Raw genomic sequence first — 23336 nt, 5'->3', positions numbered from 1 at the left:
AGGCGAAACGCACGTAAAATTAACCACTTAGTACTCGACAATGCAGCGGCATTTAGCACATTCGCAGTGTTGTGCACCCACCACCTCTGTCTCGTTCCGGAACATTCCCATCACCTGCCCCCAAAAGAAACTCTGTACCGGGTAGTGGTCACTCCCCACCCACTGTGCTCTCGGTGTCCGCGGGCTTGCCTGCTCCGGGCGTGTCCCGTCAGTGGAGTCACGCCGTGTGGCCTGTTGCCTGGCTTTCCCCACTGAGCGGCCCGCGTGTGAGGTTGGTGTTGCGGGATACGTCCGTGCCTCTTTCCCGCGACGTTCCGCGTGTGGATGGGGTGCTTTATTTGTCTGTCCGTCTGGGGATGGACCTGCGGGTTGCCTCTGCCTTTTGCTGTTGTGCTGCCGCGACGTGGGGCCGAGTCTGACACCTGCCTCCGTTCCCGTAGGGTCTGCGCCCACGGGTGGAGAGGGGCCGCCTTCAGGACGGGCTCCGGCCCCTCTCCCACAGCCCCCTCGGGACCTTGGAGGAACCCCCGTGTCGCTTCCAGACCGAATGCCGTGCGGCTGGCTGGAGGCCGGCGGTGCCCCTCCACAGGGGTCCAGCGAGCGAGCCTCTGGGAGCCGCCCCCAGGGCTTCGGGCCCTGGAGCAGCCGGATCTGCTGCTCCCTCAGGGAGCCGAGGCTGACCGTTCATTCAAGCCTCTGCCGAGAGAGACCTTCGTACGTGTGCGTTGGAAGGCCGAGGTCTTCTCATAAAGTGGGGCCAGAGTTCACTTCTCAGACCCCTGGATGAGCGTTGGGGCGGGGCGTGTGGGGGACTCGGGCCCTTTGGCCGGGCTTTCCGCCCGTGGAGGCTGGTGCTCCCGGCCCACCCTCTTGGCTTCTTTGTCTGTTACGTTGGGCGTCGAGTGGCTGCGCCGTGGGGGGCCCCGGCAAAGGCGGGAGACCGCGGGGCGGTGCGCGGCGGTGGGAGTGAGGAAGCGGGGGTGCCTGGCGGAATCCGGGGAGGGAGGGCAGGTGCGGCACGCTGCCCGCCTGCTCGCCCGGGGCCCTGTCTGCTGGGGGACGGGCCGCCGGGCCTCGCGGGGCGGCCTCGGGCTCCTTTACCGAGGCAACGTTCACCTGGCACAGAATAACCATGTTGAGGGGAACAACTCGGTGGCGTTTAGGCCATTCACGAGGTCGTGCGACATCGCCTCTCTCTGGGCCCAAGACATTTTGCTGTCCCCAAATGAAACCCCAGGTCGGTTGGCACTGGCTCCGGTGCCCACCGTCTACTCCCCGCGTCTGTGGCTTGGACCCCTCCAGGGACCTCCCAGAAGGGGAACCACAGCATGTTCCTGTGGCGGCGGCTTTCCGCGGGTGCGACGTCCTCCGGGTGCGTCCGTGTCGGAGCGCGCGTCAGAATCCCCTTCCTTTCTGAGGCAGGGTGGTATTCCATCCTGTGGATGGGCCCCGTGTTGCCCACCCTCCTCTGTGGGCGGACTCTGCCCTGCTGTGGACACTGCGGCACAGGTCCTCGTGTGCGGGGGTGGTCGCGGGGCGGCTCCGCGGATCGGTCTGTGGGGCGGGTTGGGTCTGCGTGGTTCCCTGCGTCTCCTCCTGGGGCCCCTCCCGGAGATGCGGGTGTCTGCCCCCGCCTGGCCCTGCTTTCCACGAGCCGCCTGCAGGGAGGCCGCGAGCAGAGCCACGCGTCTGCGCACAGGCTGCGTTGGGGCCGCCGCTCTGCGCCTGCGGATCAAAAAAGTTGTTCCCGGACCTCGGCTTTCAAGACAGCTGAAGGATGTTCGTGGGAAGAGGCCTGTGGGATGATAAAAAGTCGACATTTGATCTTTGTCCCCAGGCACTGGCCCCTGGGGCGGGTGAGGCTCTTTGGCTTGCTGCTGAGACGCCTGGGGGCTGCTCCCAGAGAGACCAGTGGAGGAGCAAAGTGATGGGGATTGACGCCCAGCCTCCGGTGATGCGATCAATCGCGCTTCTGTAATGAAACCGCCTTAACAGCCCCTGGGCTCCTGGGGAGAAGGGACACATTGAGGTGCCGGGAGGGTGGTGCCTCCCCCCCCCCCCACATCTCCCCGCCCCCCTACCCCCCCCCCCCCCCCCCGCAGGGCCTGGAGGCTCCGAGCCCCTTCCCCACCCCTTGCCCTGTGTGTCTCTTCCATCCCTGTTCCCGAGTCTTATCCTTCATAAGAAACCCCCAAACTCTCCGGGTGACCTGATACTGTGGCACCTGACATGGGGGAGTCTCGAGGGGCCCCTCAGCCCGGGGGGTCTGCACTGACGTTGGCGGTTGGTATCGGGATTGAGTTCAGTCGCAGGACCCCCGGCTGGTGTCCGGAGAGCGGCAGACTCGGCTGATGTCAGGAGAAAAGCGCACACGTTGTGTTGGTCGTGCCCCGAGTGACAGCAGCTCAGTGGCCTCCTTTCTGACGTGGGAGGTTCTCGGGTGGGAGGAGGGGGAAGTTTGGAGCCTCCTGTGGAACTGGACAGTCCTGCGTCCATGGCCCCACCGCCCCTTGTCCACCTCCCACACAGCGCGGGCGTTCCCCGTGTCCTAGATCACCAGGGCCAGGGACTGGGCAGCAGCGGGCGGTCGTGCCCAAGCCCGTTCGAATCTCAAGCCTGCAGCCTGCCGCCCCAACTCAGGCCTCTGCCCCCAACACTCTGGTGCTTCCTGTGCCCTGTGTCCGTGGGCCCTTCTCTGCCACCCGTGGGCGTAATAAGCTGTCTTTGCCCGGAGCCTCTCCTCTGTGGACATGAATATTTGGGGGACCCTGATCGGCTCACACTGTGTTGATGGTGCTCAGGCCTCAGTGAAGTTCCTCTCGAATGGGAAGCTACTCCCACGTCTGCGCTGCACTAGGCCAGCAGGGCTGGCCGGGGCTCACTAGGGTGGGACGTGGTCACCTTTGGGTGTGGCCCCTGCCCCAAGGCTGAGCCCGGGGTCCTGGGAGCCTCCGCCTGGGCTCTGAGGTGCTGCTGATTCAGTGCATTTCAGTTAGGCAGGAAGTTCCTGAGAGGAAAACCACAAGCTTTATGTTTATTTAATTCCAGCCATTCTGTGGTTTTTGGAGATGGCCTTTAAAGATTTGTTTTTGATTTTTATCTCAAAGAGAATGCAGAAAAGCCCATGGGTCGGGCTCCAGAGAAAATACACACAAAGAAGAGAAGTGAATTTGAATCTCACCAGGCAGCTTTCGGGTAAGCAAGTGGCAGGATGGGGCTGGGGTACGTCCCCTCAGGGTAGCAGCCCTGCGTGGCCTGCACATGTGGGTCACGGAGACACGCTCTCTGGAATCCAAACGGGCCTTGAGTTCAGGCCCACGGGCAGCCTGCGCTGGAGCTTGGGCTCTGGGGAGGCCTCCCTTCACGGACCCAGGGTACCTTGTTCACCCCTCTGGCCACAGCAAGGGGCCAGGCCTCGGGGGTCCTGTCCAGCACCACCGGAACCAGTGGGGTAGGAAGCGGCCCCTGGAAACACCATGATAGGTGCCCATCTTGGCTGGGGGAGGGGTGGGGGGTGCCCCGGGACAGTGGCACCGTCAGCCCAGAACCCCTGCCACGTGCCCACCTTGGTCCCTCTCGGCTCTGTGTGCTCTGAGTTCCCCGCCAGAGCCTTGCACGGGGTGGCCCGCCTCCTGATGCTCCCCACGCAGACCTGTCTGAGGGCAAGGCTCTTGCCTGGAGCAGCAAAGTCATCGGGAGTCTTTCCTCCGGGTCAGGACCCCCTCCTGGAATCTGAGGTCATTCTCTGTGCCAAGGGAAGGTCACTAAATTCTTAGGAAAACTCCAAAGCAGAGTCAATAGAGAAGTTAATCCACGCTGTAGGGTCCTTTGGGGAAGGGGATCAGCTCTGTGACACCCACCAGCTGCCACGTGTGGACCCTGTGCAAGCTGGGGCGCTCATGGAGTGGGCCCTGGGCCAAGAGGTTGACGCTGCTGCATCTCATTTATTTCTGGAGAGCTCAGGCTCTGCCCAGTGGGTCCCCGGATTTGAGTCGGCCTGACGTCACCACGCTACAGGAGGCGGTGTGTGTGTGTGTGTGTGTGTGTGTGTGTGTGCGTGTGCGTGTGCGCGTGCAGGAGCGGGCCTGGCATGTGCCATGGGGGAGGGCGTGATTCCCCCGTGCTCTGTCAGCAAGGAACCGTCCAGGCCCCTTCTCCCCTCGTAGCCTGGAAACTGCCAGTGCCCTCTTCCCGTCAAACTCTCTTCGTTCATTTATGTGATTTCCTCGTACTTTCAGGCTCCGGCTGCCTGGGCCATGGCCAGTGGGAGCCTGTCCTGGACGCGTCCTTCCTTGTTGTCCGGGACTCCGGTGTTGAGATCCTCCGCCCGTCCCCTCTGTCCTGGTGCCTCTGGCAGACGCGGATTTGAGAAAGTACACGCTTCCGTGTGCCTACGTCTACCACCGCTCCCACCAGAGCCATGAGTTCGCTGATGCCTCGGCTCCACCGCGTCCACAGGCTCGTTTGGGTTTTCCGTGTCGGAGCCTGTGGCTCCTGTCTCCACAGCGCGGATCCCCCCTGTGCTGCTCAGAGCCCTGCTGCCACAATGCCGGTGTGACTGCCAGTCCGGGGGCGGGGGCGGGGGCACCTCGGGCCGACCCTCTGTGGCTTTAGGGTTGCTCCTTCTGGGAAGGGCAGAGCGGTCTGCCCTGGCCTCCGCTCAGGGCCAGCAGGGAGGGGGAGGAGAGCCTGGTTCCACCACCAGCTCTGGGTATGGTCGTGTCCACCCCACGTCCCCTCGGGATGGGGGCTGAGACGCCGGCTGTCCCGTTGGAGTCAGGTCGCGGCTGTGAAGACACAGTGGGGCGCCTGGTGAGCCCTTGTGGCTGGGGTGCTGCATGTGTCCATGTCTAGGACCGCAGAATGAGCGGCGTTCGCCTGGGCGTCGGCTTCCGCTCCTGCAGCCGCGTGATGCCCACCCCGAGGCCGCCGGCCTGCACACCTGTGAGACCCTCGGGCTGACACGGCTACTCCTGCTCCACTGTGCCGGCAGCCACTGCGGCCACTGGGACGCGTGCCGGTCACTGTCCTCTGCTCTCTGGTCACCACATGCCCCGTCCTCGGTGCTGTGGGTGGCGGACCCGCATCTGTAGCTCCTCTGAGCTTCTGGTGCCTCCTGCGCGTTTCCTTCGTGGAGCCTCCTGCGTGTCCCGGCGACCTGTGGAAATCGTGTTTGCGCTGAACAAGCCAGAGGTGGTTTCTCGCTACAGCAGGGAGGACCCGTTCCACATCCTGTGACAGGGACGGAGGAGGGGGTGTCCCTGGCCAATGGAGGGTTCCTGGACGCTGGGCCCACCGTGGACTCAGGAATTTCTGTTTGTCTTTAGGGTCTTATTACTTTCCTGGGGCTGCCCTAACGAAGCCACAGACTCAGGGCTCAACCCGCAGGCATCCCTCTCAGCCTGCAGGCCGCAAGCCCTAAACTGAGGTGTCGCGGGGCCGTGCTGCCTTTGGGGGGGCACCCTGTGCATCTTCCAGCCTCTGGTGGTGCCAGACATACTCGCCGTCCCTTGGTTGGTGGATGCGTCACCCCTTCTCTGCCTCCAGGGGCACACGGCGTTGCTCTCTTGTTGGGGTGGGAGTCACCGACTCTAGCTGGTCACTGACCCCCTCTTACTGATGGTGCCTGCAGTGGCCCTGTTTCCAAGTAAGGCCCCATGCTGCGATCCCCAGGGTCAGGACTGAGACATATCATTTCGTGGGAGGGTTCAACCTAGTGCAGGTCCCAGCTGTGCCCTCTTCCATTTGACAGTATTGAAAAACCATTTATATTAAAAAAAATTAGATTTGAGAGAAACGCACAGAAATGTGGCTTTTCCCAAGCTCAATGCCACCACCTCCAGCCCAGTGGTGGTGGGTCGCGAGGCCGGGCATCCCGGGGATGCTGTACGCGTGCAGAGGCCCCGTGCATCATCTGCCCTCCTCCCTCAGCCCCAGGACGCCGTGGGGATTGCACAGCATCAGTGTGTCCGGAGCTGCTGGGTTCTTCTCAGTGGCTGCGTGAGAAGCCGTCGGGAGACTTTCAGGACGTAATCACAAAGGCCGGAACGAGCAGAAGGTACCCTCACAGACCAAGCGTGATCTGAGTTCCTGCCAGGGAGCACCTGGGCCCAGGACATGGGTGTTCGTAAATTATTTTTTGATTTTGAATTCATCTCACTTTTAGAGAAAAGTTGTGAAAAACAGTACAGCGGATCCCTGTGTTCTTTTCTGGCAGGTCGCCCAAACGTTCACGTGTTCCTGCGTTTGCTTTCTCCTTCTCACACCTGAATCTGCAGAGTGGAATATGTCGGGGTGTGTTCCCCACACCAGGGTGTGCTGCCGCCGGGGCGGCCGTTCGTGTTGCTGCAACGATACATGGTCTCTACTCTGCAGTCTGCATTCACAGGTCTTCGGTTCTCTGTCCCGGGAAGGACTCCCACTGCTCCCGGGGGCCTTTCCGAGTACCTCACCTTCTTGCTTGCCATCGTTGCCGGGGTCCCTCTGCCATTCCATCCTCCAACTGGTGACTGTGCAGCTATGAGGACTTTTGGTTTTTGTGTGTTAGTTTTAGCCTTACTGAGTTCGTTTATCCTTTGAGTCTGTTTCCTCCCTGTTCATGGCCTGGTGCTACACTCGCTGCCTGGTCTGGAGTCCCATGTGGCTAAGCTCGCGTGTACAGATGAGATGAAATGAGACCAAAGGCTCACAATTCCGCCACATTCGCCCCATTCCCAGTGCTTGGCGGCCGCACGGGCTTGGCGGGTTTCCGACACTGAGCTTGTGGGACATCCCCTCATCGTGAAAAGTTTACTGCATATTACTGTTCCAGCGTTTAACAGGTACGTCAGTTTAGCCTTTGCAAATGGACACAGCTGGCTTTGGGCTCTGTTCTCGGGGCCCTGACGGGTTCCCTGTGTCTGACTGCAGCGGCTGAGGCCTCCAGGGCCGGGCTGGCGGGCGATGAAGGCAAGCATAGTCCTCATCTTGCCCCTAATGACACCAGCGTCTGCTTCAGTGAGGTGGAGACTTTAGAAAAGGCTCTGTTACTATGTTAAGAAAGCGGCTGTCACTTCCTATTTTCCTTACTGTTTGTACTTTTATCAGGAATGGGTGTTAAATTTTGCCAGAGGCTTTTTGTGCACCTATGGGGAGAAAGCATGTGATTTTTCTCTTTGGGTCTGTCAAGAGTGACTTTCACAAATGGATTTCCCAGCAACCAGGCGGGCCGTGGCATCTGGGCGTCAGTCCCGCACGTGGTCACCATGTCTGTCTTCCCACCCATTGCACCTTCCAGTAGGGTCTGGGGGTCAGAGCTCCCGTTGCGGTGGGGCTCTGCCGGCCGGCCTTCTAGGAGGGGGCTGGGGTCAGCACTCCTGGGCGGGGCTCCACTGGCCGGCACAGTTTAGCGTGTGCCCCTCCACTTCAGGGTGCCGGAACAACCGGGCAAGCTGTGACCATCTGGTCCCTAGACATGTGGTGGAGTTCATCTGTGGAGTCATTAGGGCCCGTTTTTGTTGGGGGCTGCGGTTCGCTGGAGGCTTTTTTCTTCCGTGGAACCGGTGTGGTTAGGGTCCCGCCCCCCACTGTAGCCGCTTCATCTGGAAATTCGCATTTATTGCGCTCCGCATGAAATGTCACTACGGCATAGTTATTCTATGTCATTTATTCCTAGCGGGGCCAGAACTCGAGTCTCCTCTGCCACCCGGCGCTTCCTGGGCCCTTACGGGTGGGCGAGAGGCGGACTCCGCCTGCAGTCTGCACAGGCCGAGCCGAGCAACCGCGGCTCGAGCGGCACACGGGGTTCGCGGGGAGACCAGCCCGGCTCTGCTCGCTCTCCACTCGGCCCCGTGCCGGGCAGGGTGGCCCCGGGAACGCGGGTGGCCGCAGCGGAGCTTCCTGGGGAGGGGAGACGGCTGTGCCCAGGCACAGCCACAGGCCACTGCCACCGACAGCGCATCTCTCGCGGCCGCCTGGCGCTGCCTGCTGGAGGTTGTGCGCAGGCGCAGCTGCAGGCTCCCGCTGTTGGCCTCGAGGCTCCCCCGTCGCGCAGCCGCCTGCTCGAGGCCGTGCGCAGGCGCAGCTGCAGGCCTCGCAGTTGGCCTCGAGGCTCCCCCGTCGCGCAGCCGCACTGTCCGCACGCTGCCGCCGGCTCCAGGCTGTGCGCAGGCGCAGCGTTGGCGCTCTGGCAGCAGGAGGCGGGGAGTCGGCCCAGATGGCGCCTCCTTGGCTCCTGAGCCGAAGCCAGGGGACCACGGCGGAAACTCGCGGACTCTACGCTGAGGGGCGTCGGGCCGTCTCTCCGAGAAGAGGAGCGTGAGTAGGGGTCCGCCAGGAAGGGGAGCGTGTCCTAGAGCCCCGTGAGCGGGGATGAGGCAGGTGGGGCGGCCGGGCGGGGCAGCTGGAGCCCTGGCTGGCGACATGCTTTGGGGTGGGGTTCGCGGCAAGTGCTGGGGAAGGCTGTGAGGACGGTGGGGGACTGGGAGGCGGGCTGGTGCGTCAGGCGTTTGGACCGGATGTGGAGGGATCGCCGGGCAGCTGGACACGCTGTGGAGGGAGGGGGCGAGTGGGGGGGCTCACGCGGGCTCAGTCAGGCCCTGGCCAGTGGAGTCTGGAACCTGGCAGGGCACGCGTTCCTCTGTTGTCGGCCTTGGACGTAATCTGTGGCGGAAGTTGCTGGTGTGGGCTCCTAGCAGGCGCCGTTATCAGCAGGAGTGGGAGCGGGGTGGTGGCTTGACTCGCTCACCCGAGGACGCCCCAGGTGGAGGACGGGCTGGTCCTCCGGGGATGCCTGCAGGGTCTCACACGCCCTTCCTGCGCGCCCCAAGTGGGCCAGCATCTGCCCCTTCCCAGTGGTGGCCACACACCGGCTTTTGGGCTGGCCCCGGTCACCTTCCTGTCCTCGAGCCGTCTGGACAGGACACAGACCCCAGGGACATGGGTCCCCTTTGTTATGAGGGGCCCGTCGGCCCTGGAGGTTGGCTCTGCGGAGTCTTTGCTTCATGCATCCCCCTCTCACAGCCAGGGACGGGGGACGACTTCAGGGGAGCAGATGTTTGGGTCACAGTCGGAAAATAGAGCTGAGAACACAGACGGGTTCCTTCTCTCCAGACTCACATCCATGTGATTTCCGTGGTTTTTGCCCTTTGTCTTTTTTCACTGTCAGAGGCCGAGAGGCACCGTGAGAATGCAGGTAAGCCCAGGACACGGGGCTGTCCCCACCCAGGACCCTGTGGTTCCAACCCGAGGACCAGGGCTGCTCTGGCCCCGTGACCGTGCGAACATGCCACCCTCTCTGAAATGTCTGTAGGCTTTGGTCAGAGTCAGATACAGTTCCTCCCCTGTCCCTGGGGTTCCCGAGCTTCTCACCCTAGCACGGGTTGCCTTGATAGTTAAAAGGACACAAGAAAACAAACCCAGACCGAACCAAACAAAAAAGCTCACTAGAAATTAAGAAAATGAATAAATATTGAAAGCAAGGCCTGGGGAGATGGTGTAGAGCTTGCAGGTTTAAAGCGTGTTGCTGGCTTTCTTCAAGTGACAGCCCCAAGGGGAGATGTCACCGCTGTGGTGTCCACCCTGGCGTTTGAGCCAGTGGTCGGAGAATCTCTGACAAGATGCTAACAGCCGGCTCTTGTTGCATGACCTGGCCCTGGACGTGACAGGTGACTTTCAGGACAGAGCTGGGGATGTCTGTGGGGACTTGAACACACCCCTCCAACACGCCGAACAAGTAGAGCGAAAGTAGGGAAAAATACAGAAAATCAGAATACCGTTGTTGATAAAATGAATTTTATTTATATTTATAGATATTTGTATCCTAGAGATAGGCATTGATAAACATGTGCATCATTATTAGGGATTTAGTAATATAATTTTATATCTGAGAGTCGGTACTACTTATTTATGAGTTGATGCTGAAAAGTATTTAATTTTCCACACCAGTTTATGATAAAAACCCTCAGAAAATTAGGAATATGGCACGTCATTTCTTGAACTTGAAAGAGAGTGTGCAGGGGCGCCTGGGTGGCGCAGTCGGTTAAGCGTCCGACTTCAGCCAGGTCACGATCTCGCGGTCCGTGAGTTCGAGCCCCGCGTCGGGCTCTGGGCTGACGGCTCGGAGCCTGGAGCCTGTTTCCGATTCTGTGTCTCCCTCTCTCTCTGCCCCTCCCCCGTTCATGCTCTGTCTCTCTCTCTGTCCCAAAAATAAATAAAAAACGTTGAAAAAAAAAATTAAAAAAAAAAAAAAAAAAAAAAAGAAAGAAAGAGAGTGTGCAGCACAGATGCACAGCACTGTGGGGGACGACTTCCTGACCTCTTTGCTGTAAGTTAGGAATGAGGCCAGGCTGCCCGCAGGCCTTACGCCGACTTAGAGGAGGTCACAAGGGGGTGTGGTGAAAACCGCATACTGACCGTCACCGGATCAGATGTATAGATTCCTGGAAAGACAGAAACCACCAAAACTGTGTCAAGCAGAAATAGGCACTCTGAACAGGTCTGTAAGGAAGAGATGAAATTCCTAATGTAACTTCCGGCAGAGGAGCCCAGGCGGCTCCTCCGAAGCCTGTAGGGTTGTCAGCTGGGAGCTGGGAGCCGCAGGGGGACGCCTGCAGGCCTGGGCGCCAGTCCCCGGGGAGGCCCCGCCCAGAGCCTGGCAGGCCTGTGGGGGAGGGGCAAGGTCTGGTCCCATTCTCGCCTTCTCAGAGACCAGAGTCACCTCGAAGCGTCAGAGTTTTGGTGGAGGGACTCGTGGGGAGGCATCCGGCCCAGGTCCTTTCGGCCATAAGCCGGGGAGGCATGCACCAGCTTCCTTCCTGCCTCTAGCTGTCATCGCCGATGGGCCTCACAAGTCATGCTCATGTGGGGACGTCCCTCTGGGGCTCCTCAAGCCGAGAGCTGCCAGGAGGGCAGTGTGGGGCAGGCCTCACCCAGGCTGACACTGGATCCAGCACGTTACCAAACTTGGGGTAGGAGGGGGGCCCACCAGGAGATCTGTGAGGGTCAGAGGCCCTTCCCCTCTGGCGTGTGTGAGCCCCCCACGTGGGCCGTCACCGAAGGCTGCGAAGGGGGAGCGGGGTTGCCAGGGACTGGCCTGGGAGGCGCACACCAGGCTGCATGAGTGTGTGGAGGCTGGCAGTGCCTTCCTGGGGGCGGGCTGGATGGTGCCCCCCGAAGGTGTGTCCCTAGTTCCTCTGAACGTGGCCTTGTTTGGAGACAGAGTCTTTACAGATGGAATTGAGTTAAGGTGAGGGGCTGGGCTACAGTGTGGGCATCCTCAGGGGGCTTAGAGGGACCTGGGCCGTGGCTTCCATACTGATGAGATGGAGGGCCACAGACACGCCGAGGTCCCCCACGCTTCCGTTTGTGAGAGTGTGACCGCACACGGCTTGTGGGTTCCGACAAAAGGGCCCGTCGGAAACCCATGCCCCTGCCCCCACCATTGCCCTGGAAGCTCCTTGTGCTCCCTCAGGTCTGTCCATCTGTCCAGAAGGGCCCCACCTGTCCCAAAACTGCGCGTGAAGTGCGGCCGGTCTGTACGTGGCCTCATGTGTCTGGTTTCTTTCACTCAGTGTAATTCCTCTCTCCCCCTTCCCTCCGTCCGTGGCTCTGAAGGGTGGTGGCGGGACAGGCGTCCTTGTCTTGTGCCTAAGCTGCTGGGAGGCACCGCATAAGTGGTGGGGTAGAGCTCATCAGTAGGCCGAGGAGGTTCCGCTTTGTTCCTAATTTGCTGAGAGGTAAAACAAATTTTTTTTGGTCACGAATACATGTTGGATTTTGCCTAGTATTCTTTCCGCATCTATCGATTGTGTTTTTTTCTTAGACTTTTCATTGATTTTCCATTGTTTTTGATAACGTTTACTTTTGAGAGAGAGAGACAGACAGACCAGAGTGCAAGTGGGGAGGGGCAGAGAGAGAGGGAGACACAGACTCGGAAGCAGGCTCCAGGCTTCGAGCTGTCAGCACAGAGCCCGACGTGGGGCTCGAACCCAGGAACCGTGAGATCGTGACCTGAGCCGAAGTCGGACGCTTAACCGAAGTCGGAGGCTCAACCGACGGAGCCACCCAGGCGCCTTGATTTTCCATTTTCAAACTGCTCTTGCGTTTCTGCGGTGAACCCCACTTGGTCACGGCACGTGATTCTGCGTTTACGTGTCTACAGCTGGTGCACTGGCTGGTATGCTGTTAAGGACTTTTCTACGTTCGTGAGATATGTCGGTCTGTGGTTTTTTTGTGTTGTCTTTCCTGGGTTTGGTTTTGGTAATGCCGGCCTGATAAAATGAATTGGGAAGTGTTCCCTTGTTTTGTACTTTCTAGAAGAGATTGGGTACAATTGGTGTTTTTTCTTTAAATGTTTGGCAGAATTCACCAGTTAAATCACTTGGACCTGGACATTTATATTTTAACTGCAAATTGAATGTCTTTATCAGTTACATATTATTGAATATCTGGTAACATGTGGATGAGTTTGGCGTTTTGTGGATTTGAGGGATTGGTCCGTTCCATCTAAGTTATCAAAGTTTCTGCTTCTCGCTTTCGGTAGCTCAGGTGTAGCCCAAGGTCAAGGGTGAGTTCCGACAAGGCTGAGGGGCAGCTGTTCCCCCAGGGCTGACCAGAGCAGTTAGAGGAAGCGTGGGCCGATGGGGCTGCCCTGTTGCGCGCACATCACGGCTGGGATGGTGGCTGTGCTGTGTCCTGAGGCTGCTGGAACTATTTACCACGAACTAGGCAGCTGAGGACACCAGGAGCTTGTTTCGTCAGAGTCCTGGAGGCCGGAGTTTGAGATGAAGACCGTCGTGGGGTCGTGCTCTCTCCAGAGGCTCCAGAGGAGGCTCCTTCCTGCCTCTGGGGGCTCCGGGCATCCCTTGGGTTGTGGCCGCATCCCTCCAGGCTCTGCCTCTGTATTCATGTGGTCTCTCCTCTCTGTCTCTTGTAAGGATGGTTGTCACTGGATTCAGGATCTGTCCCGGTAAGCCAAGACGATCTCCTCTTGAGACTTTTAATCACAACAGCAAAGATCCTAAGTAAGGTCGTATCCCTAGGGATGGGACTTGCCCCTTGCCCATTGGGGGCCGCGTTTACTCTGTGCCCCTGTTGCCGGGCTTTCTCACCCTCCCGCCTCCCCGCCAGCCTGTTCTGGGAGACCACCCTCGTTTAGATCTTGCTCCAGAGCCGAGCTGCTCTTGGAACCCGAGCCAGAGACCCCAGTCCTAAAAAGGTGTGTCCCACTGAGTCCGGGGACCTGGCATCTTCTGTGTTGCATGTGGCTGTCCCTCCTGCACTGGCAGCTGTCTTGCCCCGGCCATTCGGGCGTGGCTGGGCTAGGGGAGAACCAACCCCGAGAAGGCATGGAGCCCTCCTGAGTGCCCTCCCCTGGCGCTGGGGACTTGGGAAGGGAGGACTACTGTGTGATATCTCTGTGGGGTCAGGGGGCAGAGCTGCCTGGAGGCTTCCAGAGCTGCGGCCTCCACCTGGAGGCCCTCTGTGCTTCGCTGCTCTTCCCCAACCCCAGCGCTTAGGGATGAAAGGAGGTGTCCCCCCAGCCAGATCTTGCAAGAAGAGTGAGTGTGGAATGAGCCCGGGGGGCTGTGTGCGGTGGGCTCATTGCTCACAGCTGCCCTGCGTGGGGCCAGTCAGCGCAGCTGCAGATTGGGCAGGGGGCCGGGCCCAGCAGACTGTGTCCTCCTGGCACCTTCCTGGCTCCTGAGAGGCAGCGGACACCACCCTCCTGGGCATCCTGTGGGGGCACAGGGACGGTCAGCAAGACCGTGTGGGCTCTGGGCTGGCCTCGGATGTCCCCAGCCCTGGGGTGTTGGACCTTCCTTTCGAAGGGGCATTGGAACCCAGAGAGAGTTCCTTCCTTGGCGTTTCGAAGCCTGGAGCTTATGTTCCTTGCTGTAGAAGGAAAAGGCAGCTGATACCTCAGGCAGGTGGCTCCTGCTTGGAGGCTGTCCCTTGGGGTAGATGCCCTCGGTCCGGCGGGCTGCAGCCTGTGGGCCCACAGGGCGGAAGGTCAGGTCTGGGTGCTTATTCCTAGGTCTGGAATATCTAGCCGCTCACATGGTGTATGACATTGTGATATTAGTGTGTGCTGTCGAACGTGCCCCTGCCTGCTCGTGAGTGCACGTGTGTGTGCCTGGGCCATCTCCAGGCGTTCCGCACTTTCTCTCCCTGGGGAACGGGGAGCAGGGGGGGTCTCTACTCAGGGAAATCCATGACCCAGGAGGCCCGCCCACCGCCCCGACCTGCAGCTCCAAATCCCACACTTGGAGACCAGACGTTTTATCGGAGGTTTGGCAAGAAACTTCCGCTGGTCTAGCCTGTCCTCTGTCTGTCCCCTGCAGAAACCCCGAGTGCCAGTGACGTTGGGGCTGCCCCAGCCCTGCCTGTAAACCTCCAAACTCACCTGGCCCCCAGGGGCAGGGAAAAGATCAGGTGAGGTGAGTTCCTCTGCTCCTCACACGTTGGCCTCGCCTGGGACCCCGGGTCGGGGTGGGAGATGGAAGGTGCTGAGTTTCAGATCAGGGACCCACGTGAATCATGGGGAGGGAACGGTGTTTGGGGGTGGGGTGGGCAGGGCCCCTCCTAGGCAGGCGCGCGTGCAGAGCCTGTCCCTGTGGCCTTCCCTCTGGGGAAGGGGACTGACTGTCGAGTCAACCCAACGATCTCGGTGGCCCCTAGCCTGGACCTGCCGTGAGGGAGGGCAGGTGCTGGGTGGGCAGGAGCCAGAGGCCCCAGGTCTGGGGGACCTGGCCATGCTGTCTGGGGAAGAATTTGATGATGAGCTCTGAGGACGAGTGGCTTCCTCTGGACCGGCCCTCGGGTGGGGGTGGGGGGGTGGGAGAAGAAGCAGGGCCTGGGACTGTCCCCTCCCCCAGGTGGAGGCCTCCGTGCATGCCCAGCAGAGCCTCCCAGGAACTCGGTGATCCAGGGGTTCCTGTGTATTGAGGGCGAAAGGCCCCCCTGCGTGGGGGTGAGGGGCCCTGGGTGGTTCCTAGCTCGGTGCTCAGGGCTTGGAGAGGGCCCGGGACTCACACGGGGTGGAGATCAAGGGGCCAGACAGGGCTTGGGAGGGCGGTCCCAGGCCACCGTTGGCCCCACCGCCCTCCACCCCCCGACCTTCTCGGTGGGGCTGCTGTCCAGGAGGCAACCGGCCCCTGCCACCAGGTTGGCGAGGAGGGTGGCTGTGAGCGGCCACTCCGGGCCCAGAGTCATTACCTGCACTGCCGCAGAGTGTGTGGGACACTGGGGGCCGCAGGTTTGGGGTCCCCTGGTCTTCTCCCCATGTCTCCTCTTACTACAGGGACACCACACATTGGATTCAAGGCCCACCGTGTTCTAGCGTGACCTCCTCTTAGCTAATTGTATTTGCAAAGATCCTCTTTCCAAAGACAGTCATGTCCTGAGGTTCTGGGAGGACATGCCTTTTGAGGGACGCTGTTTAACCCGCTGCAACTGACACCTGCCTGGAGACCCACAGTGGAGGCTTCTTGGGCAGACTTGTGAGCCAGGGCCCGGCCTGGGGCGGTGGCCAGCGAGGGGAGGGCTCTCTGCACCGGCGGCTGTGCAGGCGTCGGGGGACGGTGATGGGCGGGGGCGCTGGCTGGTTCAGCCCCCACGTCGGGGTCTGAGCTCCGAACATGCTGTCCACTTCCGTTGGATGGGGCAGTGACAGGCCACGCTGGACGCAGTTCCCGATGACAACGGACAGACAGAGGGACGGGGCCCAGCCCGGCAGCTTGCCGCGCCAGCCCTGCAGCTGCACGGCGGCCACAATGGACTGAGGGGCATTGATGGGGACACAGTCGGCCCCTGATAGCTCGCTAATGGCGCTTCGTATTTTCTCGTGGAGAAGAATCGTGTGAATGTGAAGACCCGGTGGGGAGATGAAGGCCACTTGATGAAGGGTCTTGGGCCCACCCCTTAAAGGAACAAGGCGGGTTTTTTTCCCCCCTTTTTCCATGTGGCACAGACAGCTGGCTCCTTAAATATTAATCAGGGGTTATTGAGATGCAAATGTGTGCCCACCACAGAAAGGCCCCAGCTGCAGGGCTGGCGCCGAGTGCCCTCCACGGCCCAGGTGCAGCGCCCGCCAGAGCCAGCGCAAGGAGGAGGTGACTGCCGGCGACCCTCCCCGAGGACAAAGGCACCGTTTGCTCCTCGACAGGAGGCATCATCTCGTCTCGTTGGCCTTGCCCGTCACAGCTTCCTTGGCTTTTCGCCTCAAGCCAAGGTGTCTTTGCAGGGAGCCGTGGGCGGGAACGGGGGCCTGTCCATCTTCTCCGTGGTGGCAAGCTTTGTCAGGCTCGCACGTGTCCCTCGGGCGTCAGGCGAACTCAGTTCACGCTCGTGGGAGAGCCACGTCACCACCCTGATGCCCTGCATGGAGAAAAGGGGCGTGCGGGGCTTTGCCGGTCCCTGCCTGGGCCAGAACAGGTACCCTGGCAGCTTAAAAAGAGGATGGAAACACTTGCAAAGAGTGAAAAACGGCGGGTGGGGAGGGGTGGCAACAAGCAGGGGAGGAGCGCAGTCGAGACACGAGAGGATGGGGCAGAGGTGCATCAGGACTCGGGAGGGGAGCGGACATCCGTTGTGCTTACGCTTGCTTGTGTGTGCCTGTGAAAGGACAACAGTGTAGGGTTCTTGATAATAAAATACCGGAAATAAAGTAGGCTCTCCCCCTTGACATTGGAAACATAGGTTTTTGTGTTTAGAATATTTTAGTTGTGAATCGGAACACACAGAAAAAGCCCACAAAATGTGTGCACTCAGGAAACTGCCACAAACCGAATGTCAGCGTAACTGCCATCCGGCCAAGAGCTAGAACACTGCTATACCTCTGTGTCACCCCCACTGTACGCCTGGCCCTGTGTGGCCCCCAGTGTCATCCTTCACACCTGTGACTCGGTCGTGCGGCCTTTGCCACAGTGCTTCAGGCCCCCTGGCTCAGCAGCGTGCCTGTGACACTCACCCCGTCTGCCAGGGGTTCTAGATTGTCGGTGCTCTTTGCCGCAGTGAAGTATTCCGCGAACGCCCGTTTGTCCGTTCTTCTCTTGGCGCTGACCTGGCAGTTTTTGTCTCTTAGGAGCAGTGCTGGTGACCTCCAGCGCAGACCTCCTCGAAGGTACTTGTCCGTGCATCTGTTGAGTCCCAGGTGAGCCAGTGTTGTGAGTGCTCTGTGCCTTTGTCTACTTGGCATTGCCAGTGTTACTTAGCGTAGCCTGGTGTAGGGATATTTTGGGGTTTCTTGGTCATCTTTTGTTTTCAAAATCAACTTGACTGAGGTACAGGTGATAGCCGGCTTATACCGCCACACGAGAGCCGACTGTGTGTATCCCTCTCCACTTCCGTGCCGAAATCAGACGCAGTGTATTTAGATCATGGAAATTAAAAAAAAAAACAAAAACACTACAAATCAGGTCTTTGTTTGGAGGGTCTATTGCAGTTTCCATAAATTGCATCTCCTTTAAGCGTACAGCTTGATGGGTTTTGGCAGATGCCACGATACCTGCCACGCAGTTGAGACCTGGAATGTTTCTAGCTCCCTGCAAACTCCCTTGTTCTGCTCTTCTGTCAGCCCCTGCGCATCGTGGCCCCAGGTATCCACTGACCTGTTTTCCGTCACCACAGTTGAGACTTCCTTCCTCCTTAAGAGTTCCGTATAAATGGAATCATAGGGTGTATATTTTCTTGTCTCTGGATTCATTAGTTGAGCATGTTTTTGACGTTCAGATGTGTGGTGATGTGTGTCAATAATATGATCTACTAATTGCTAAGGACTGTTTGTGTGTGGATAGAGCACAATGGGCTCATCTACTCTTCTGCTGGTGGACCCCTGGGCTGTTTCCCAGTATTTGGCTGGTCTGAATAAACCTGCTAAAAGCATGGCTCACAAGTCTGTCTTCTCATTTTTCTTGGGTAGATACTTAGAATGGCTGGGTTGTATGGTAGATTATGCTCAGTGTTTTCAGAAAAGCCAGACGTTTCCAGAGCAGTTGTACCTTTTTTATACTCTGACCAGCAGTGTATGAGTGTTTGTGCAGGATGATGTCATTCTTTCATTAAATGTCGGATAGAATACACCAGTCAAGTCATCTCAGCCTGAAATTTTCTGTGTGAGGTTTTAAATCACAAATTCATTTCCTTCAATTGTTATGAGACTGTTTGGGTTTTCTCTTTCTTTGTGACTCAGTTTTAGTAATTTATGTCTTTTCAGGGATTTTAAAAAATTTCATCTAGTATTCTAATGCAGAATAAAGTTGATAATGTTAATACCCTTTCAGTGTTTGTTGGATCTGTAGTGATGACCCTGCTTTCCTTCTTGATATAGATAATTTGTCTTTTCTCTCTTTTTCTCTTGATCGTTGTAGCTAGAGGTTTATCCATCTCACTGGTATTTTCAAAGAACCAGATTGGGTTCCATTGGTTTTGTTCTCAAATGTTTGCCCCTGAAAAGGTTCTAGTTTGATGCAAAGGTCTTTGTTGGGAGTCCCCATGTTGTCAGGACAAGGTGCCTCTTCCCTGCAGCCTGGGGTGCACCATTCTGGCTTTTTGGCTTCTCTTCTTGGGTCAGATTTTTCCACTTTTCTTTTTGTGAGTTCACATATCAAGTTTGTTTATATTTTACCTAGTATTTGTAAAGGGTAGTAGATTAGCTCACCATAGTGAGATTTTTAAATGGACAGCTTCTAGGCTAAGAAAAAGATGAGGTCCTAAGGGAGATGGTGGGCCTCAACCTGGATACCAGCACAAGATAAGAAAGGGACGAGGGCGGGAAGGGAAGAAACGACACTGTCCACTGTTTACACGTGAACTATTAGAATAAGGAACTTTAGCTTGTTTTGAGCACTGGGCCAATAGTGATAGGCAGTTTTGAGAATCGGGGGGCTGAAACCACCAGGTGCCAGGATTATGAAGCTGTAACAGTTTGGACTATGTAGAAACACGTGGGCACATATGGATCCCCAACAATGAGCCGCCCAGCCTGGAGGCTGCTGCCAACCCAGCCAGGTCAGTCCCAGTGGAGCGAGGTGGGGCGTAACCCCATCCAGGCTACGTGCTGAGCTGACACCAGGTAACCACAGGGCGGAAGCCTCGGCAGAAGCCATCCGGATGGCAAAGGCTTATGCCTCACCGACATAATGTAACCATGGCTGCCCTTCCGTCTGCTCAAATTTCCCACGACTGACTGGTACTTGTGTACCTGTAACTGTCCTTCCTAGACCTTTAGTTAGAAGAAAGTTCATGTACGGTCATACACTGTCTCTGCACACCTGCTTTCTATCCCACTGGCTAAGTACCACCTTATGTCCTGGCCTTAAGGGAATCTAGCCGAATGCACTTAACAAACACAAGGGATGGCCGCTTTATCTGCTGGCTCTCCCTGCGTTCCCACTCGATCGTGGCAGTGTGAGGTCTCTGGACGCCGGAGACAGGGAGGTCCAGGGTCTTGGGACGCTTAGGAGGCCTTTCTTCGCTTTTGTTCATTTTGAAAACTTAAGGTGAAGACGGCATTACCACAGTTAAATGTTTTATAGGGAACAGTTGGTGGCACTGAGCACGCATATCATAGTGTTGTGGACCCACCGCCTCCATCGAGTCCCCAACTGCTTCGTCCCGTCAAGAGGAACCCACGATGCTGTCACTCTTCATTCTCCCCTCGCTCCAGCTTCTAGTGATCACTAGTCTTTCGGTCTCTACAGACTTACCTATTGAGGATATTTCCTATAAATAGAGCCACGTAATGGGTGACCTTTTGTGTCTGGCTTATTTCATGGAGCACAATACTTTTAAGGTTTTCCACATTGTAGCAGGCGACAAATCGTCTGTTGGTGGACACATGAACAAAATGTGGTCTCTCTGCACAATGGGACAAGGAATAAAGTTTTGTCGCCAATTTCTCCACATCCTTGCCAATACTTGTCATGTTTATTAAAAAAAAAAAATCAGAGCCGTTATAGCGGGTGTGAAGTAATATCCCGTTGTGGTTTTCATGTGCATTTCCCAGCGACTGAGGATGTCGAGGATCTTTTCATGTGCTTTTTGGCCAGTTGTGTGCCTTTCTTGGAGAAATGGCTAATCAACTCCTTTTGAATTGGTTTGTCTTTTTTGTGGTTTGGCTGTAAGAGTTCTCTATTTATCCTGGATACTAGACTTTTATCAGATCTATGACTTGCAAATATTTTCTCCCACTGTGTGGGTTGTCTTTTCACTTTGCTGATAACGTTCTTAGAGGCACGAAAGTTTAAAATTTTGATGGTGTCCAATTTATCTGGTTTTCCTTTTGTTGCTTCTGCTGTTGGCATCCCATCTAAGGATCCATTGGTAAATCTATTTTTTTTTCTGGGACTTTTAATAGTTGCCGCTCTTGCATCCATTTGGAGTTAATTTTTGAATACGGTGTGGGGTAAGGGCCCAACTTCATCATTTAGTGCTTAGATCCTGCTTTCGCAGCACCATTTGTTGAAAAGACTGCCCTCTCCCTGAGTGGCCTTGGCACCCTTGTCTAAAATCATTTGACCATATGTGTGAGGGTCTGTTAGCTCTCCGTTCTATTCTGGTCCGCGTGTCTGTCGCTATGCCAGGACCACACCGTTTTGATAACTGTAGCTTTGGAGTAAGTTTTCATATCAGGAAATGTGAGTCCGCCAACTTTTTAAGATTGTTTTGTTATTTGGGGCCCTGTGCAGTTCCATGTGAATTTGAGCATTGGCTTTTCCATTTCTCCAACGGAATTTCGATAGAGATTTCACTGTGTCTTTAGATACTTTGGGTAGTACTGTCCTCTTGACGCTCCAGCCGCACGGTTGGTGGAGGGGCATGCTTCTCATCGACTTAGGTCTTTAGAATGTTTTCCAGCAGTGTTATGTAGTGTTCAGCATGTAGGTCGTTCACCTCCTTGGTTACGTTTTTTTGGTAGGTATTTTGTCTTTTGGCTGCACTCGTAAATGCAACTGTTGCCTTGGTTTCTTTGCCAAATTGCTCATTGCCGGTGTGTAGCAGCACAGCTGATTTCTGCGTGTCGGTCTTGCACCCTGCGGGTTGCTGAGTTAGTGTATTAGCTCCTGTGTGGCGTGGGGTTGTTGTGTTTGTTTTTGTGGATCTTCGGAATTTTCTGTCTGTGGGATCATGTCATTTGTGAATAGAGGTGGTTATACTTCAGTTTTCCTCAACTAACTGCCCTCGCTGGAATCCGAGTGCAGTGCTGGGTGGCTCCGGTGACCGCGGACATTCTGGTTTCAGCTCTGATCTTGGGGGGAAAGCTTTCAGTCTTTCGTTACTGAGAATGACGTGGGCTGTGGGCTGTGGCTGGCCACCTTGAATTATGTTGAGGAAGTTTTCTGAGCGGCTCTTATCCCGAAAGGCGGCTGGATTTTGTCAGATGCTTTTCCTGCATCTGCTGAGAGGACTGTGCGTGCCCCACCCGCCGCGTTCTGTCGATGCGGATGCGCGTACCGCGGTGATGGATTTTCTGAAGTTGAGCCACTCTGGCACTCCTGGGGCAGAATCCCACTTGGCCGTGGCATGGAATCCTCTCTGGTCATGCTGTTATTTTGCTAGTATTTTGTTGAGGACTTTCCGGTCTGTATGTTTAAGGGATACTGGTGTTTTTGGCTTTGTTACCAAGTAAAACTGGCTTCACGAGAGGACTTAGGAAGTGTTCCCTTTTCTGAGTTTTTTGGAAGAGTTTGGGGAGAATCGCTGTTAACGCTCTTTTTAATTCTTGGCAGAATTCATCAGTGAAGCCACTGGTCCAGTGTTTTTATTTACTGGGAGGTTTTTGATTATTGATGCAGTCTCTTGTGATAGATCTTTTACAGCTTTGTTTTTTCCTGAGTCACTTTTGGTAGTCGGTGCGTCTCTAGGATTTTGTCTGTTTCGTCGACGCGATCTCACTTGTCGGCATACTGCTCTTAGTACTCCTAAAGTTCTTTTTACTTAAGGTCAGTAGTAATGCTCCCGATCTCTTTTTTCTGATTTTAGTTCTCTGCATCTTTTTTTTTTTTTTTTTCCTGTTTGTTAAACTAAAGGTTTGTCGATTTCATGGATTACTTTAGGAGTTTTAAAGGTCAGTTTGCTTTACTCAGTGGCTTTGGAACCAGTTCCCTGAGGACAAAGGCATCTTTATGCCCTGAGGGTACAGGGCCGGGAGGTCGACTTGGGGAGCGGCCCAGGGCCCAGGGTGTTGTGCTGCGGAGCAAGGGGACTTGTCGGCAGGGGGAGGCAAGCAGCCACCTCACGTCTGGCGAGGGTGTCCTTCCCAGAGGGACGTCGGTCCTAAGGATGCGGGGGCCTGAGGTGGAGGGGGGTCTTGGGGGTGGCGAACGCATGGGGTAAAATAGAAGACAGTCAAAAGGTAGCCCCAAGTCCTTTTTTCTGGAAACTAAAATCCCCACCTCTGTCTTTGGATGGGTTGAAGGGGAAAGCAGCAGTTCTAGAATCCACAGACCAGGCCCACAGTGTCCAGCTGAGCCATGGGGCCCTTGGCCCCATTTCCTCGAGGTCAGAAGGAGGAATAGAAAGAAGTGAAGTTTCCAGTCCAAGATGGCACCGATGGAACCCCCGCAAGGTGGCAGGGAGGAAGAACGAGTGTCTGTGCGCTAGGGCCGGGGGACGCTGGCTGGAAAACCCAGCGCCGGTGCTGCGAGACTGAGAAGGCGGTAAGAAAGACCAGCCCCAGATGAGCCTCGGGAGCAGGGAAGGGCCGTCACCCCACGGACAGCAGAGGCTGGTGACCCGTGAGTAATCGCAAAAGCAGCTGAGCGGAACAGTGATGGCTAACGGCCACTCAGGCTGCCCGGGCCCACCAGGCAGGTTTTAGGAATCTGCGCCCTTCTCGAATTTGTCACTGTGTCCGTCCGCAGAGCCACGGGGCCTGAAGTGCATGGACCCTGTACAGACGCAACCCGGCGGCCCCGGGGGCAGAGCACGGGGGCCTTCCCCGTGCAGATGCAGGAGGCCTGCAGTGGCGGGCAGGGCCCGGAACTCCCGCGCCCGCAGGTCTGCGGTCCGAGCGAGGTAGAGAGGAGCCCCGCTCGACCTTCACACGTCACCACTGCCGAGCGAAAACCCTCTCGGAAAGGGAAGGTTCCCCTGCCCCGGCCCCCACACGCACACGGTCGGTGGGTCTGTCGCTGGCTTGGGCGGGCTCGGCTCCCTGGGGCCAGGCCCTTCCCTCGAGCCTTGTGCCCCAGGAGGTGCGGGCAGCATATCTAGCCTAGCGTTGACCTGAGCCTGACCTCCCCGTCTGTTTGTTCCTAGTGAGAAGAGAGCCCCGCCCCCGCCCCCGCCCCCGGGAGACGATTTTTCTACAGTGGAGCCGGGGGTGGGTAGAGGAGGCACCCGGTCCACCTGCACCA

General features: G+C 57.1%; 2 long non-coding RNA genes across 2 annotated transcripts; both read left to right on the top strand.

Moving 5' to 3' along the window:
- The first annotated feature begins 1752 nt into the window (after positions 1-1752).
- Positions 1753-4593, top strand: LOC131501118 (uncharacterized). Its single transcript, XR_009256649.1, has 3 exons — positions 1753-1974; positions 3108-3195; positions 4239-4593. It is a non-coding gene; the product is annotated as an uncharacterized LOC131501118 (long non-coding RNA).
- A 95-nt stretch (positions 4594-4688) lies between these two features.
- Positions 4689-7652, top strand: LOC131501117 (uncharacterized). Its single transcript, XR_009256648.1, has 3 exons — positions 4689-5647; positions 5932-6123; positions 6218-7652. It is a non-coding gene; the product is annotated as an uncharacterized LOC131501117 (long non-coding RNA).
- The last annotated feature ends 15684 nt before the right edge of the window (positions 7653-23336 follow it).

Source organism: Neofelis nebulosa, chromosome 18 (assembly GCF_028018385.1).
Source record: "Neofelis nebulosa isolate mNeoNeb1 chromosome 18, mNeoNeb1.pri, whole genome shotgun sequence".
Taxonomy (NCBI): domain Eukaryota; kingdom Metazoa; phylum Chordata; class Mammalia; order Carnivora; family Felidae; genus Neofelis; species Neofelis nebulosa.
Note: the sequence above shows the minus strand (reverse complement) of the source record. Positions and strands in the feature narration are given on the sequence as shown.